Below are 17,757 nucleotides of genomic sequence, written 5' to 3' on the forward strand. Positions count from 1 at the left end.
ATTCCCTGTAAAACAAAAAAATTGATTTTCACCAGCAGTTACAGCTTGACATGTAAGGCAATAAGAAGTCACTGACATGACTTAGCTAAGGGGAATATTATGCCAAATGAGCAAAAAAGATTTTAGAAGTGACATATTAGACTATCTACAGGGAGCAGGGTTTGTATCAAAAGCCTCATCTTCACTAAAAAAGACATTTTATCACAGTTAACATGTTAGCCAATCTGCATTCTAATGCAGACAAGCTGAATTTTTAACCTCTCTCTCTATAAATAAAAAAGTTTTTCCTGCAGCCCCTCCCTCCTCTCCTTTCCCTCCCTGGTGCTCTGCGGTGGGCGAAGAGCTACACAGCCTTTCCCTCTCACACAGGGGAGGAAGGGGCGAATGTGCCAGAGCCAGCTAAACCAACTAAGGTTACACACACAATCTTCACTCTCTCCCTTGTGTGTATGCATTACAAGAGACTTTAATTACATGACTGTATAATATTTCTCAAATACAAAATATCACCAAATTTTCTCTTTGACCTATGATACATAGATACCATTTTCTAGTGTTTCTTTCTTTGTGTGTGCCAGACAAAATGATCCCACTGCATTTTCATTAGCAAGTGAAGGAAAGATTTATTTAGGGCACATTCAAACTTCTCTACTAGAAGAAGGGAGGATGGCACAGTATTTAGGACACTAGCCTGAGACTAAGACCCCCACATTCAGTTCTCTGATCACAACACCACTTTCAGTAGCCTTGGGCAAAATCTCTCTATACTTCCGTTTACCAGCTGTAAAATGGGAATAACAGTAATTCCCTAAATTAGTCTTAAGGGATCAATACATTAAAGATTGCAAGGTAGTCAAATACTATGATAATTGGAGCCAAGGGATGGGTATTTAAAATAGACAAAGGCAGCCACTCTGCTTTGTGATAGAGTAGCAATTGTAGCTATTTGTATATCAAACAGTTATCAGTATACTAGCATGGGTAAGTTACAGTAGAAAAGCTGTAATCATTCCACTCTACCACTACAGAAGTGCTAGAAGTATGTATTTACAGTCAAACTGTAAACAAGCAAAACAAGCTAGCTAAAAGTGCACGCCAGGGCTGCCCATGCCTAACTGCTCTTTTCTCCCCATCTCTCAATACAGAAAAATGTCTTTTGTTATGGCTCATGAGAGATTTCCTTTGTTCTGTTGGTAACAATGAAGGAGAAATTAGAAGCAGCCAAAGCAGACACTATCTTAAAAAGGAGCCTTATTACTTGCATTTCACAAGGAACAAGAAACCACAAAATCAGGCACCCAGAGGGTTAGGTACTATAAAACAGTTTCTCTCAACAAATGGTACCAGTACCCTTAGGGGTACTCGAGAGAAGTCTAGAAGAGTACATCAACACAACTGAAATTTGGAGAAAATTGAATTTTTGTTTCAAGTTTTACAGCGCTTTATTATTTTTGTACTTTTTTACAGCCAAAACTTTCATCAATGGCCCAGCTACAATTAAGTTGTTTAAATAAATGTGTTGCAATGGTGGGGGAAAAAATGTGTGTCTGAAAACTGTAGGTACTGGGGGTATTTATATTTTTTTAAAGGGGTACTTTTTTTAAAAAAAGTTGAGAAACACTGCTATAAAGAATGTTATTTAACTACACCTTCCTATTCCACTGTACTTAGTCCTACTTTGAAGTCTGATCTACACAAGTTTAAGTCAAATTTAGCCACATTAGGTTGATTTTCTAAACAGTGAGTCTCCACCAACTTTAAGGGTTGCTGCCAACTTTGAGGGTGGTTCAAGATGATTAATGTACTCCTCCTTGACAAGCAAAGTTAATGCTAAATTCAACTTTGCATTGTCGACTTTGGGGTAGTAAAAGTAGATGTTCTTGTATTCCAGGTGGTATCCCACAGTACTCCAATGTGACCACTCTAGCCAGTACTTTCAACTGAGCTTTTCAGGTGCTCAGGAAAATCCCTGAGACAATTAAAATTTAATTTCCTATTTGACTAGCATGGCGAGGAGAGCAGATAGCAAACCTGACCATGAATGCCCAGGGTTGCAAATGAGTTCCAGCATGAAGCATGCAGGAAATCCTGAATTGGATTGCTGTGTGAGAATAGGAATCCATGCAGGCAAAAGTCCAAAGCAGCAGTAGAAACACTGATATCTATGCAAAAATCACAGGGCATGGTGGAAAAAGGACATACAATGGATACCCTGCAGTGCTGACTGAAAATAAACGTGCTCAGGCAAGTGTATCAGAAAAAGAGCAAATAGTCAATATGAGCCACAGAAGTGGCATGTTTGCAGCTCTGAGCAGCTGCATGGGATTCTGGGGGAGATCCAAGGTCCTAGCCCAGTCCGTGGATACCACCAAAGAGATTCTTCAGGCAGTCACAGCAGGGAGGATACCAAGGATGAGGAAGAGGAGGAGGAGAATGCTCAGCATTCAAGCGGAGAATCCAATCCCATCGACAGCAACCTCTTTAGAGACTATCTCCTCCTCATAGGATGCATTGCTGCCAGATCCTGATGGCAAGGAAAACACTTCTGGTGAGTTCACATTTGTAAGAATGCTACAAGTGCATTAAGGCTACTGGGTGTGATCTGTGACTCTGCCTGCACTGCTGGGGCTCCCCGGAACAGTTTGTTAACACGTCTGGAAATGGAGCTGGAATCCACCCTGCACACGTCTGCAAAGCTACCATAAAGGTAGTCTTTCATCCTTCTCACAAGATTTCTGGGGAGGTCTGCCTTATTCCATCCTCCAGGATAGGACTCCTTTCCACACCAAGCCAGCAGTAAGTGATCTGGCATCATTATAGAACCAAGTCCAGGTTTCACTTTCAGTCCAGGACTCACTTTCAGTCAGCATCCACTCCTTATCATTCTGTATGACTCAAAGATGACTGATATTGTGCATGGTAACCTGAATGAAGCAGGGGAAGCTATTAACTCATCCCCAACAAAGGAAGACCCCATGTTCGCTGGCTGAGAGAGCCCCTGCAAGCCCACGCAGCTCTCCCATCTTCCTTTGCAAAGGGGGGGCTGAAGTCCCAAGGGGCTCTGCAAATGCAGAAGCCAAGAAAGCCACGATGAATGTACTTTGCAAGCTGTCTGTGGCACATAGTTTCAAAACTGAAACAAAAGAACAAGAACCCCAACCTGTTGCTTACCATGTCTGCCACCAAACAAATTGCCATGGTGCAGCTGGACTTTGTTTTTTTACCTTTTCTGTAGGTGCTTAAACATAACTTTGGCCTCATACATAATATATGCCTAGTGAGTAGCAGAGATTGTCTTTCATGGTAAAGATCAGCTTGTGCGTTACACAATGCATCTTCCAAGGGCCCATCTAGACTACAGGGAATGGTCGAAAGAAGATATGCAAATTCCATGCGGAAATTTGCATATCTTCTTCCGATTGCACTTTTGAAAGCAGAGCTTTCGAAAGTGAAAGTAATTACGACGCGGCTTTTTTTGGCAAACCTTGGCAAACCTTGGCAAACCTTCGTTGAAAAGCTGATCTTCCTCAAAAAAAAAAGGAGGTTTATGTGGCTTTTTGACAAAGGGAGGAGAGGCGGGTTGGCTGAAAAAAGCTGCGTCTAAACTACTTTCACTTTCAAAAGCTCCGCTTTCTAAAGTGCAATCAGAAGATATCCAAATTCCCGTGGAATTTGCATATCCTCTTTCCACCCTTCTGCATAGTCTAGATACATCCTAAGAGTATGTATTTTTTTTTGTGAGATCGCGTGTACAAAAGAGTCTTTTGCCCACTCCCCCTGATCCGCCAGCATTTCAGCCATCACAAAACAGAAGGTGAAAAAAGTTTGAGATGACATGTTTAATAAACAAAAGGCAATCCACCCACACCATTAAAACGTAAGAACAACAATATTGCAGATAATATGAATGGAGCATGAGGAAAGGACAGGAGAGCATGCAGCAAAAGGAAGAGATCTTGAAGCTTGTCAGGGAGCAAACAGAGCTGCTGAAGCAACTGGTAGAGATGCAGGAAAAGCAAGTGGAGTACACAATGCCCCTGTTCTCCATGTTGAACCAGCTGACCTCCTCACAAGTTCCACAGCTGAGTACATGTCATCAGCCTCCCATAATGCAGTCATTTCCGTTCTCCTGCTCCCCCTGCTGGAAAGCAACAGCAAACAATTTTTTCACACACTTGTTTTCCCATGTTATCCGTGCAGATGCCATAGCATGACATGCATGGATCCTGCTCAGCTTTAGAGTGCTGTGGCAAGCACTGCAAACCCCTTCTGCATTATCCTATGGTATGTATGTCCAGAACCTAGTCAGGAGCTGCTAGAGTGAGGAAGAATGTGAGGAGGTCACAAACAAAAATATATATATGAAACCACCAACTGGAGCAATTGGCATATTCTGACAGCAGTTGATCCTGTTGACATAGTGAAACTCCAGTTTTGGTCAAGTACAGTCTGGTGGGACCACATAGTTATGCAGCTATGGGTTGATGAACAGTGGCTGCAAAACTTTTGCATGTTTATGGCCACTTTCACTGCACTTGGGGAGTTGCTTTCCTCTGGCCCTAAAGCGTAGCAATACTTTCTGAGACACTCTCTGACTGTTGAGAAGCAAGTGACAATATCTCTGTGGGAGCTTGAAATACCAGATTGCTACCAGTCAGTTGGGAATCAACCCACAGCAACGTTATTGTCCCATCAGGCACTGGTAGCCTAACCCAGAAGGCCAAGGGGTGGCAAGCACTGTGAGGTAACTACCCACAGTGTGCATTGCTGTCAGAGTCAAAGGCAGCCATGTTACCGGGAACATGTTCCATTGACCTCATGGGAACAGGGAGGACATACACGTTGGACTTTACAAAATTGGGTGCTTTAAAAAAAAAAAAAAATCAGCCTTAATAAATTCAACCTTATCTCATAGTGCAGACATGACCTAAGACATGACACAAGAAGATGGCAATAACACAGACTGACAGGAGAAGAGAAAGGTAAGACAGGGCAATGGTAATAGGAACATGGTTTTTGTGAAGACAGGGTATTCACATGATTTGTATACAACTAGTGAGTCAACTCTATTCACAATTTTTTCTAAAAACATCCGATATTTTATTCAAAATATATGAATACAATTCAAAAGTATTTTTAACTAATTGAAAATTTCAGGAACTTTAGTATTTAGTTACAATAATACACAATCTGTGGTGGGGCAAAGTGGAAAAAAAATTAGTTCCACTACAACCTCCTCTTCTTGCTCAAAACCAGTAACTATTTTAACCTAAAGAAGGCATAGAGAAGTCATTATCCACCATATGGTAACAAGATACAGTTGAGTGTATTCCGAAATCTGCAAGACTTTCAGAAGACACGCCTGTATGAACATATACCCAGCTTGTTGGGGAAAAGAAAAATCTTTCAAAAAGTGTGATGAGAAACTTTGTTGTTGCCTACCCTAACTACATGGGCTGAAAATTACATCCTTACCACTTCAATTTCCAGGTCAGAGTGCCTTGTAATAAAGGCATAAGAATTCAGAAATAATCAAATTGTTATTTTTACTGCATTTGTTGATTTCTGCTAGTCTTCCAAGTGACTTTGTACAGACTTTGGTTCCAGGGCAGTTTTTTATTGTATGCTTGTATAGTGCTAATCACAAAAGGATTCTGATCCAGGATTTCAATTCTTAAGCACTACTGTAATACAAGTTATAATAATTCTTACACCATAAACAACCTGCTATTACTCATTTATTTCAAAGACCACTTCTGCAACAGGACTTCAACTAGAAGTACTGCCTTTCCACTACAGTAAAAAAAACAGAAGGAGCAGAACACCTGACTAGTCTAAGGACAATCAACCAGATTTAGACAGCAGGACACAGAACCTAAAATAGAGAATATCTATCATAATAGAGAAATGCAGCTGCAATGGAAAATTCCAACATTATTTTAAGGGAGACTGCCTTTTTACACTGCACAATTTACACTGTAAGCCCATACACTGTAAGGGCTGCACATTTTTTGCATGTATTAACTTCTCCACAAAATGCTTTATCATTGCCTTGCTTTGTTTAGTCAATTCTCACAGCACTCCCTCGCTACCAGCAAATAGGATAAGGAGCTGAAATTCAATATAATTGGTTTCCTGTAGCCCAGGACAGGGGTGAGCAATAATTTTGGAAGAGGAGCCACTTCACACATTTCAGAAATGGCTGCAGGCCCACCCGGAAGGGGCAGGGCTTTGGGTTTGAGAACTATCCTGCAGGATAGTGCTCCCTTATAGGCTCACTGCCCCCAGTGGCCAGTCTCATATTGCATCCCTCTAACCAGTAGCCCCCGCCTTTGCAGTTTATGGAAAACAGTCCTTTTCCCAGAGCGTCCAGTTCTTCTGGCACAACCGAACCCTGACTTTGCTTTAAGTTAGGAAAAGAGGAAGCTGCATACCAAATTTGTATTTCGACCTCATTTAAAATGTTCCTATGACATTCACACTTTTACAAAACAAGTGTATGTATTTTAATATAATTTGAATTTTTAATCATTGTTTTAATATGTAATAAAATAAGTTGTCTAAATCTCCAGTACATGAGAATAGAACCTGGAGCTGGACCAATAATAAAGAACGGACTGCACATGCCTTGCACTTGTAACCAGGGCCAGTGTAACACTTCAGTGCTTGCTGTAAACAACCCAGACCCTTGAAGTTCAGACTGCAGAACTGTGTAGACAAGCTCTTGGTCCCATCCGTCTACTTTTGTAGTCCTGATACAGAAGGACCAGTCTAACCAGGGACCTTTAAAAGCGACGAGGAGTCCTGTGGCACCTTATAGACTAACTGAAGTGTAGGAGCATAAGCTTTCGTGGGCAAAGACCGAAGTGGGTCTTTGCCCACGAAAGCTTATGCTCCTACACTTCAGTTAGTCTATAAGGTGCCACAGGACTCCTCGTCGCTTTTGCAGATTCAGACTAACACGGCTACCCCTCTGATACCAGGAACCTTTAAGTAGTCTTTTAGTTCCAGAAAAGGTGGAAGAGAATCTCTCTCGAACAAAAATTTACAACATTTATCCCACTAACATCTCTTCTTCTGTGGCTCACCCTAAATCAGGGGTGGGCAAACTCAGGCCCTGGTACCGGATCCAGCCCACCAAGCATTTCTCTCTCTCCAGCCTCCTCAATGGATTAGGAGAGTGAGATTACTTACAGTGGGCAGTGTGTGTTCAGTTGCCACCCCACCTTGCTCCATCCTACAGCCAAGCGATTTCCAGAGTCTTCTGCTAGCTGTGCAGAGCAGGGGGCGGGGAGGGAGAGGACAGATAAACATTTTTCACTCAAAAATTTAAGTGAGTTTAATCACTAAAGCCTCAGATGCATTTATAAGAACATACAGGCAGTCCCCGACTTACGCGGATCCGACTTATGTCGGATCCGCAGTTACGAACGGGGCTGCCCCAGAGTACATGGACTGCAGGACCTCGCGGTCCTGCCGCCCATGTACTCCGGGGCTTTCTCTGCGTCTCCCTGGTCTGCAGACCAGGAAGACGCAGAGCAAAGCCGCGGAGGGGCTCAGGCAGCGGGGCACCCCAGGCGCGCCTGGGCTGCTCCGCTGCCGGCTTCCCCGCGGCTTTGCAAAGCTGCGGGGGGGCTCGGGCAGCGGGGCACCCCAGGTGCGCCTGGGCTGCTCCGCTGCCGGCTTCCCCGAGGCTTTGCAAAGCTGCGGGGGGGCTCGGGCAGCGGGGCACCCCAGGCGCGCCTGGGCTACTCCGCTGCTGGCTTCCCCGAGGCTTTGCAAAGCGGCGGGGGGGCTCGGGCAGCAGGGCACCCCAGGAGCGCCTGGGCTGCTCCGCTGCCGGCTTCCCCGAGGCTTTGCTCCCCGTCTCCCTGGTCTGCTGGTCTCTAGCAGACCAGGGAGACGGGGAGCAAAGCCGCGGAGGACCCAGGCGGCGGAACCGCGGTGCGTCTCGGTCCGCCGCCCGTGTCTTCCTGGTCTGCTGGGGGTGGGGGGGCACAGCTAGTACGCCCCCTCCCCCCCCCCCAGCAGCTAGGCTTTTCTCCGGACGCCTGGGGCAGAGCAGCTGGGGTGCTGCCGAGGAGCGGCGCTACTGCAGTAACCCAGCAGCAGCCCAGCTGCTCTGCCCCAGGCGTCCTGATTTAGCCGCTGCTGAAACTGGCCAGCGCTGACTACAGGAAGCCCGAGGCAGAGGTGCTCTGCCCCGGGCTTCCTGGAATCAACTGCTGATCAGTTTCAGCAGCAGCTGACTTGGGGACGCTTGGGGTTCTTAAGTTGATTCTGTATGTAAGTCAGAACTGGCGGTCAGTTTCAGCAGCGGCTGAATCTGGCGCCAGTTCCGACTTACATACAGATTTAACTTAAGAACAAACTTACAGTCCCTATCTTGTACGTAACCCGGGGACTGCCTGTACTGTCCTTTACACCACTCTGACAATGAAAAGGAAATTTAACATTTTTGTACACCTGCTTTATACTTCTGGGGAAATTCACTGAGAATAATGAGAACAATTCACTAAGCAAGCAGCCTGCTACATTCTGCTCCACCTGACGGGACAGAGCCTGCCCCACCTAGTTCCTCAAACACCCCCAAGACCTGCTCCTCCACCATGAACATGCTGCAACAGCAAGCAAGAAGGACAGGCTGTGTCTCACAAACACGACTGCCCAGGTCCCTCCTACCTCATGCTGATTTACATCTCTATTGACTGATCTGGGCACTAGAACTGACCTGCTGACACTGCTGGGTAGAAATGTGTGCCACTTCTGCTGCTTTCCTTTGCTCTCTTGTCAGTAGCAGTTCTTCTGTGTGGAAGCAAAGAGATTGCTGTGCATGCATAGTCATGCAAAATTCACTCCAGAGCAGTGCATAGCAGAGGTTCTCCAACTTTTTGGCCCATGGCCCACCTGGCTCAATGCAAACCTTTCTGTGGACCACCAGTTGCTAATGCAAACTCACCATTAATTAAACAATTACTCCCAAGCCATTTTGCTAGTGCTACAGCTAGGGAGAATGGTGTTTAACCAGCAGTAAAGGAAACATTATTAAATAGACTAAGTGCTTTAACTTTCCCATGTTAGTTTATCAAACTTCATTTTAAATAAAATAAAATATTAATTTATGCCCAACACAAAAGGTTCCCATGTTTCCTTTATTTATGGCAGGGGTGGAGAACCTTTTTTGGATCAGGGGCCACTGACCCACAGAAAAATCCGTTGGGGACCACACAAGTGAGGAAAAAAAACCCTCCAAAAACTCCCAACCCTCACTGATGTGGCCCACAACTGAGACACTTCACTCCTCTGGCACTCCAGCCCCACTAGGGGAGGGAGAAGGAACAGGGAAGACTGAGGTTCAGAGATTCCCATAGGCCAGGTTTACTCTTCTGCAGTTCCAGCGTGTGACGGAGCCTCGGGGCTCCGCAGTCCAACACTGGCGGCCCTGCGGTGGGATGAAGGGGCCGAGACGTGAGAGCGGCGTGGGGGCCGGCGAGCTCAACTGGCAAGCCACTACGACGACGCCCCTGCCGGCAAAGGAGGCTTGCTGCTGAGTAAAGGCGAGGAGGTAACCAGCCCCTTCCCCGAGAGTGCCGGGACCGGGAAGCGTCTCAGCTGAGGGAGGGGGTCCTCCCAGAGCTCCTGGCCTGTAGGGGAGGTGAGGCCAGCAGAAAGATGCACAGCACGGGTGGTAGGAAGGGACCCAGGGCAGGGCCTTAAGGTGCCCGTGGGTCGGCATGTTACGGGCAGCGTCCCCATCAACCATACAGGGGTGTAACAAGCGTGCTCTCTGACCCCTTAGGGCCCTGGGTCAGGACCCGGTGGTGAGGTCGGGCCCGGGTCCCCCTACATTCTCACCTCCACCCCTGTTATTGCAAAGGGAGCGAGGAGGGGAGAAGAGGGAGAAGACTATTGATATGTTGGCTGGAAATCTGTGGATCTAATGAAAGGCTCGGAGGGTTCTTCCCCAGCCGCACTGTGAACTGTGTGAAAAAAGACTCTGAAAAGGGGGGAGGTCCATAGGGAGGAAGGGAGTCCCTGGGGTGAGCCGCTTCCGGAGCAGGAGGCCTGTGGAGCTGAAGGGAGGGCGCCCCTTAAGGACCCATGACTCTCACCCTATAACACAGGGTTAGTGGATTTTGTGGGGACCCCTAGGCTCAGGGGTTGGGACAAAAATTGGGGGGAGCTTCAGTTTGCAGGACAGGGTTGCCAGTGATAGGAATGGGTGTGTAGGATCTGGGTGGGAAATGGGATGCAGGAGGGGGTGAGGGTGCAAGCTCTGTATGGGAGGTAGGGTACAGGAGCAGGCTGAGAGTAGGGTGTCTGGCCAAGGGAAAGGGTGCAGGAGCAAGAGAGGATGGAGGAGCAGGCTGGGGGTAGGGTGCAGGAGCAAGCTGGTGGTGTAGGATTGACTACATACATTCCACCTCCTGCTGCCTCAGAGAGGATCTGATGCCTCGGGAGAGCACTGGATCCCGTGGAGCTGCATACCCGCACCCCACCCTCACGCTGCTGCCTCTCAGTGTGGAGAATGGGAGGGGCTGGTGGGAGCTGAAACACATGCTGAGCCAGCTTTTAAGCCAGCTCTCCTCCAGTGCCAGCTCTGTCAGAGGCAGCAGCGCAGGGGGAATGGCAGGGGAAGCTGCTGCAGAGTAGGCTGTGTCTGCGGTGAGCCTGGGCTCATCCCAAACAGTGGCATTCCACAGAGCAGCCTATGCAGCCTCTGTCCCCCCATAGACAGGGGCTGCTGCCACCCTACGCTGCTGCCTGTATATTGCAGGCAGAAGCACAGGGCAGCAGGGCAGGAACCAGTTTTCCAGCTCTCTTGCAGACCCTCTCTCACCTGCCACCCCATGCTGCTGCCTCTGATACATCATGGAGTGGCAGGGGACTCCCCGGGAGCAGGGCCAGGAGCACTCTGGCTGCCAGCCTTACCCATGGAGACTATCAACTAGTCATGCAACTGATAATATTTTGTGTATTTACACAATTATTCGGTACCTAACATCCCTACCGTGTACACGGGTACAGGTTCACATCTCTAGTTTTAATCATCATGCAATAAGAGCTGTCTGTGTAAAATGCACAAGCTGTCATAACACAAACCACAATGTACATTATGGAACACTACACCACATATTTAATCCCTCAACATCTAGTACTGATGTGATGAATCCACTTTTGTGCAATCATCTTCTGCACTATGTGTTTTTAAAGGATTTTTAATTTAATATTTTTATTTTGAAGTCAGTAACTGGAGGATTACCCTTACTAGGTAAGGCATTCATCGAATCACTCTACAGTTACTAGGTATTTCTTCCCAATAACAATTTGTAAATTACTTAAAATGTGAGAAATAAAAATGGTTGTTAATTTAAAACATAATTTAACATTAAAAATGAAACTGAACATAGACATTAGCTACTTATTTAAATCTTCATAATTTTATGTGCAAGTCGACTTGCTTTTTGATTTGCTGGGAATTTCAAGTCTAACTTGCCTATAATAGTTCCACTTGCAAATGATTTTATTAGGCAAGGTATAATGTTTTATTGATTTACATGGTGTCTACAACCAACACTCATCATTCAAAAGGAAATATGGTAACAAAACTACACTAAGTATTTTCTGAAAGCAATTTGCTTTCTGAACGCCATTAGACGTATAGATAAGGACTAGGAAATTCTAGTTCTCTTGGTGTGCATTTCATTTGACTATGCATTGCCATTACAGTGCTATCCATTCAGTGTAGCTACCATTTCCCTCTCAGGCATTTTTAAGGACTTTACTATAGTGTTCTTGTTGGAGCTCTATAAAGCTTAGTTTTCCTGTAAACTTTCACGTACTTTAAAAAAAAAAAAAGTCAGGTACTCAGTAAAAATAAACTAAGAATTTTACTCCCCAACCTTTTGTGAACAAACAACTATTTTACAAATAACTTTCAAACTCTTAAGACATTCTTTGAATAAGAATTTTAACAGCCAGATCTAACGCTTTTAAATATTATTCAACCCATATATCAATTCCATTTTAACACCCACCATTCTAGACTATAGCCCAATGCTCTCCTTCACTTCTTTTAAATGCAAGGGAGACAAAACTAGTAAATCCTAGCTAAAGTTCTTTTAGTTAAAAAAGGGGGTAAAGGCTGGTGCGAAGAGACATGGCTCCTGTAGTATTCTCTTTAACACTCAATGATCTTCCACAAAAAACCAAATCTGCACATTAGATCGAGGCTACTGACAGCAGGCAAGACTTCCTTTTCCTTCCTTTGTCCCACTTTCCACTAAAGCCACAGTGCAAACCACCACAGGACAATGCTGAGCAGGTCAAAATTCTCTTCAGTATGTTCCCTTTCATGCAGCATCCTTGGAATTCCCCTCTTACGAAAAGGAAAAGGATTTGTATTTCCTGTTGCTTCTCTGGATCAGGCCACCAAGCCAACGGATCCCCAAGCAGGGAGGGAATAGGTCTGGAATATTCCTACTGTATCTCCCTTCCTCCTCCACTGAATCTAAGCAGAGACCTTCTGATGAGTAGGGTGAGAGGCAACAGGCAGTTAGAAATCCTACCCCCACCCCCATCAAGTCTGCAGATTCTCATTTAATGTTTGATATCATACAATATGAAATACCCTATAAAAGCTAGGGACATTAAAATGTGTTTATTTTGGTAAAAGTTTAATCACAAAAAAATCAGCAGTTATACGTTTACATGTGGGGGAGGAGAAGCAGCTCCAGGCCCCCCCATACCTCTGATACAGAAGGCGGGGAGAGGGAGGCCTGCAAGTAATTGTTAGGATTAACCAATGAGCTCCAGCTCATCAGTTAATTGTGTACATGCTCACATCCTTAGTATCCGTTATGTATCTGCCACATGCTTGTTCTGTTACAGACTGTTAACATAGTCAAATGAATAATATGTAATTATGATGTGAAAGATCCTACAAGGAGAATGGAGATGGTAAATAGTTTTTTAATAAAATAAGTGTAACACCACCATGCTTTTATTACGGATGTTGACAGTGTAGACCAGGGCTACTCAACACAGGGCCCAGGGCCCAGTTGTTTGCAGCCCGTGGTGGGGTTTGGGTTTACATGGTGCTGAACACGTGGCCTGTGGGTGGGATCCTTTGAACACGGCCTCCACTGGGAACACACTCCACAACAGCAAGTCAATATAATGGTTTTCTGTTGATATGCATTTTAGTAGTTACATTCCTGGACTGTCATTGCTCATTAAAAGTGCTGTCATATGGGTGGAAATAGGCTAAATACTGCATTTTATTAATATCAGCAGAACTGTCTTAAATGGGGCCTGTGTGTGGTGTAGTCTTGCCTTAATCTTTGTATTCATGCCCATCAGTGTGAAAGAAGCTAATTGCGTATATTTGCATATATATTTGCATGTATATGCAACCACACTTAAGTTGCAGCCCTCGGCATGTTCTGCGAGTATCATTGTAGCCTCTGGGGCTTCCAAAGTTGAGTAACCCTGGTGTAGACAATAAACCAGTGAGCCTGTCACCTGTCCACCCCACTCCCGCGCCCCCATGTAAACATGTAACCACTGTACATTTCAGCCATTACACTTTTACAAAAATAAATGCATTTTAACACCTCAACTGATATCATTTAAAACATCAAGGACACTATTATGTTACATGTCATTTAAAAACATAAGAAAAATTCTCAACTTTGACAAGTGACTAGAAATTAAGTCTATATTCAGCTTCTCTTACACTAGCACAAAAGTTCAATGCTTTGGTAAACAGTGCAGTGTACTTTACAAAACTGTCCATAGTATCATGATGGATTAGGCTTCATCTACAAGCTGAAGCCAAATGTAACCTAGAAATGTCCACCCACCTGCAACAAAACTATTCTTTTATATAAGGGTGTGTGTGTGTGTGAATACAGGTTTAACCTCTTCAGTCCAGCACTCTTAGGACCTGACCTGGGCCAAACCAGAGAACTTGCTGAACCATGGAAAGTCAATATTGTAGTGAGTGGGTTTCTTATTTTTATTTCACTGAGACAAATAAACAGAGCAATGCTGCTGCTTAATGTATGACTATATTGATACACACTATATAAGCCTATGCCTAGCCAAGGCTTATTGGCTCTCTTCATGACAGTGTTAGTACTGTTACACAATTTTACTCTATTGGCATAAGGAATTAAGTAGATAAAGCATAAAGACCATTCTTACACTTAGCAGCATTACCAGCACTTCCACTGCTTGCTGGTCTCTTTAAGGGTAATTCAAAGCTAAGTAATAGCACAGAACAGAGCAGGACTAGTATCCTGTAAAGTTTTACAGCCCAACAGGAAACTTAGCCACACCCATGATAAGCGTACATCCAGCTAACTAAATCATGCTGGACCATGGATGTTGCCAGATCAGAGAGTGCTAGTTTACTAAGGTTCAACCTATAGCCGATTTATCCAGGCTCGTTCAGGTCCTGACTCTTTAATGCAATTGATTTCTGGGTTTTGGAAAATAAAATGAAAATGTACATGCTTCATTTAAAATCTTTGCTCGGGGTGAAGATAGGAATGAGGGGCTTAGTATGCAGGCTGCCCCAAGAGGAGAGAAGTCTTCTCCAGCCCTCTCATACCACAGCCTTTGGGGCCAGCTGAGAAGCACCTCTCCATAGCTGCTAAAGTTCCAGCAGGCACAGCCTGGGGAGAGGTGGGCATGTCCAGGTTTGCCTGCCCCCTGAGCTCCCCAGCCAGAGTGAGGAATGCAGCAATTTCACTAAAGGGCATCTGGGGAATGGGAGGCTTGGGGCTGGAGCAGTCCCAGACAGATGGAGAGGGGCACCTCCAGCCAGCCCTTTTCACATGCCTAGTGATTCATTCATTCATTCATATTTTTTTTTCCCCTCTCCCTCTCCCTCGTTTTAAATTTGAGAAGCAATCCCATTCCAGGCATATCCCACTTTTCTGACACAAACAAACCCTACCTTGCTTTAAATTATCACCAAAAAAAGCTGCATGCCAAGTTTGGTGATCCTAGTTCTTACCATTTAAGAGTTCTTGAACAAACAGATGGACAGACAGATGAACACACAAACGCTTTCAAATATATAGTAGATATGCTGTAAAATACATGATCCAATACCAAAGACAGAAAAAAATGCTTCTACAACACTTTTCTAGTATGAAAAAACCACAACTGTAACCTTTCATCTTGAATTCTATCAACTGCTGACCAAATCCTTCAGATATACAATATTACATTATAGGAAAGTACAGTTTGCTTGCCCTTATTAAAAGAGCACAATCAACCCCCTTCAAATTATTTTATTAGTGTCAGATACAGAAATCGAGTGTTTTAAACTAACTAAAAGAAGAAACCATAAAAGCAGTCTCAACACAATTTTTAAACAGTAAAGATGTGAAGAGGAGAAAGAAGTGAGACTGACTTTCCTGAAATGAAGTGTCAGTTTGACTCACTTCTGCATTCAGCCGTAACCTTCCCCAAACCTTGTACCCCTCCCACACCGCCCATTGCCTGTGAGAGGCTGCAGCACTTTAGGGCCCGCCCAGAAGGAGGACAGTTCAGTTACCATAGGACATGCCTCCCCATCAATCTCCCGCCGTCGTAGCTCCTCCTCTTTAAACAGCAGCAACCCCCAGCCCCAACCTTCCCAATTTGCCTTTTCCTTCAGGGCCCTAAAGGACAATGCTGCTGATAGAAAGCCGGACTTGAATGTCTGCCTTTAGCACAAGGCTTATATATTGCACATTAGAGAGTATTTCATCGCGCCCTTATTACGAGCGTTTAGACAGATCACATAGCTTCTCCCGGTCGTGCTGCATCAGCCGCCGCCTATGCCTTGTACAGTAACTCGCAAGAGGAAAGGTCACGGAGTGAACCTCGTCTGTACATGAGCTAGGCCTGGTTGCCGCCGGGACCAGGCCAGCCCTGTCACTCCGCCGCACGTACAAGGCGGGCAGGGCCTGCCTGTCTCGATTAGAAGCTTGGAGCGCTGAATCCTCCCGAGGCAACTCCCCAGGTTTCTACCCCCTGCGCCCGTGTGACATGGGGACAGCGGCGCGGACCAGGCAAGAGCACGAAGAGCCGCTGCCCCTCCCAGACGCTGGGCCTGAGGAAACCAGGACGTGGGGGGGAGGGGAGCCGGCCCAATACTTAAGGCCCCTGCACAAAGCTCCCGCTCCCGGGCCGTCCTTTCCCCCCCGAGGCTCATGCCCAGCCCCCTTACCTGGCTCCGTGACCCCGGAGACGCCAGGGAGGAAGCACCTCCCAGGCAGAGACCGCGCTCGGGACAGGGAACCCTGGACGGGCCCCCAGCCCCGCCCCCGAGCCCTCCCTCCTCGCCGGCCTCTCGCCAGCCCCTCTCGCCGGCCCCTCGCGCTCCCTCCCCTTGGGCGCCGGGGCCTCCCGGTCCCGCTCCGGCAGGCCGGCTCAGGCAGCATGGAGCCAGGAGAGGGGCGCGCTCTCCCGGGAGTCCCGACTCCCCGCCCGAGCCGCTGAAGGGCACGAACCCGCCTCGGCGCCCATCCCGGGCGCGCTAAGAGCAGCGAGCGGGCTCAGGCCTCCTGCGCCCCGGACCTCTCCCGCTGCCCACCCGCATCCTCACGGGGCACCGGCCCCGCCAGGCTCGCCCTCCGAGGCGGGCGCTCCGTTGCCCTTCTCGTGCGGGTCCCCGGGGGCCGACCCGCCCTGTAACTGCCCCCCCGCTCGGGCCCGTTGGCTGCTAGTTACCTGCCGTGGCGGCGGAGGCGCAGAGCGGGGCCCTGGGGCCTCTAGCAGCCGGAGGAGGCGGCGGACTCCGTCCCGCTGCGGCCGTCCCCGAGTGAGGCGGGCGGGACGGAGCCGGGACCTGCCCTGGGAGGCGTTACGTAAACCGGCGGCGGCTCCCAGCACCACGGGGAGGGGGGCCGGCAGCTCCGTCACCCGGCAACAGGACTCAGCGCCCCGGCGGACCGAGCCGGCGGCTCCGCCCCGTATCCTTCCGCCCGAGGGCGACCCAGACCGGCGCGCCGTGTTGCGCAACGCAGAGCCCAGGGCAAAATGGCGCAGGCGGCCTGCAGACAGGTGCTATTCAATCCCTCCCCTCCGGCTGTCGGGCTCCCCGCAGCTGCGGAGTCGGTACTGGCTTTGTCTGCTGAGTCGTTGTGGGGCTCCACCGTTAGTACTAATGGGTGGCTCTAGTGACCGGTTCTGCCACGTACTGACTCTGAAACCTAACGATGGCGACCCAACCTCTAGTCCTCTGCTGGCCCAAGCATCGGAGAAGAGAAAGTTATTCATAGCTGACACTGACTGGTGCCTGGCTTCATTCTCTGGGGTTAGATTATCACTTTCCTGGTTCCCAATTAGTGAGGAAAGGTGATGTCTATATAATTGCATTTCCCTTTTTACCTTGTGTTATTGTTAATGCAACTTTATAAACATGCATGCTGTTGTGCAGATCCATTAGTCCTGATCAGTGTGTACAGTATTGTACTTTGTATCAAAGTATATTTAAATATCTGGAGTAGATAGGTTAGATTGTCAGAAGCAGTTGGGCATGAATCCCTCTTTCACCTGCTGAACCTAACTAGAATAGTTCTACTACCTCACCTTCTTAGTACTTATGTCCCAATCACCCATGTGTGACTTGATTCTGGCCCATCGTGCATTACCAAATCTTCCCAAAAAGTCAGTTCTCTAGATGGTGGCAAGTTGTACAGTGGGTTGCCTACCCATGCTGCACTGCACTCTGCATTGATACTACTCTTAGGCTAC

The 17,757-nt window shown here is 47.0% G+C and overlaps 1 protein-coding gene across 8 annotated transcripts in view; it reads right to left on the reverse strand.

The window, feature by feature from the left end:
• KIAA0232 (KIAA0232 ortholog) overlaps positions 1-17,070 on the reverse strand; it is a 93,195-nt gene extending 76,125 nt beyond the window's left edge. For 3 of the 8 annotated variants that reach the window (XM_075930774.2, XM_075930772.2, XM_075930769.2), the window contains exon 1: positions 16,732-17,069. The gene's annotated coding sequence lies outside the window, so the exon portion shown is untranslated. Of the gene's footprint in view, positions 1-8,731; positions 8,806-16,228; positions 16,346-16,731 lie in introns of those variants that run through there. The other 5 variants (XM_075930773.2, XM_075930770.2, XM_089777796.1 and 2 more) reach the window with 4 other exon arrangements.
• Between the last annotated feature and the right edge of the window lie 687 nt (positions 17,071-17,757).

This window comes from Pelodiscus sinensis, chromosome 4 (genome assembly GCF_052426305.1).
Source record: "Pelodiscus sinensis isolate ZL-2025 chromosome 4, ASM5242630v1, whole genome shotgun sequence".
Classification (NCBI taxonomy): domain Eukaryota; kingdom Metazoa; phylum Chordata; order Testudines; family Trionychidae; genus Pelodiscus; species Pelodiscus sinensis.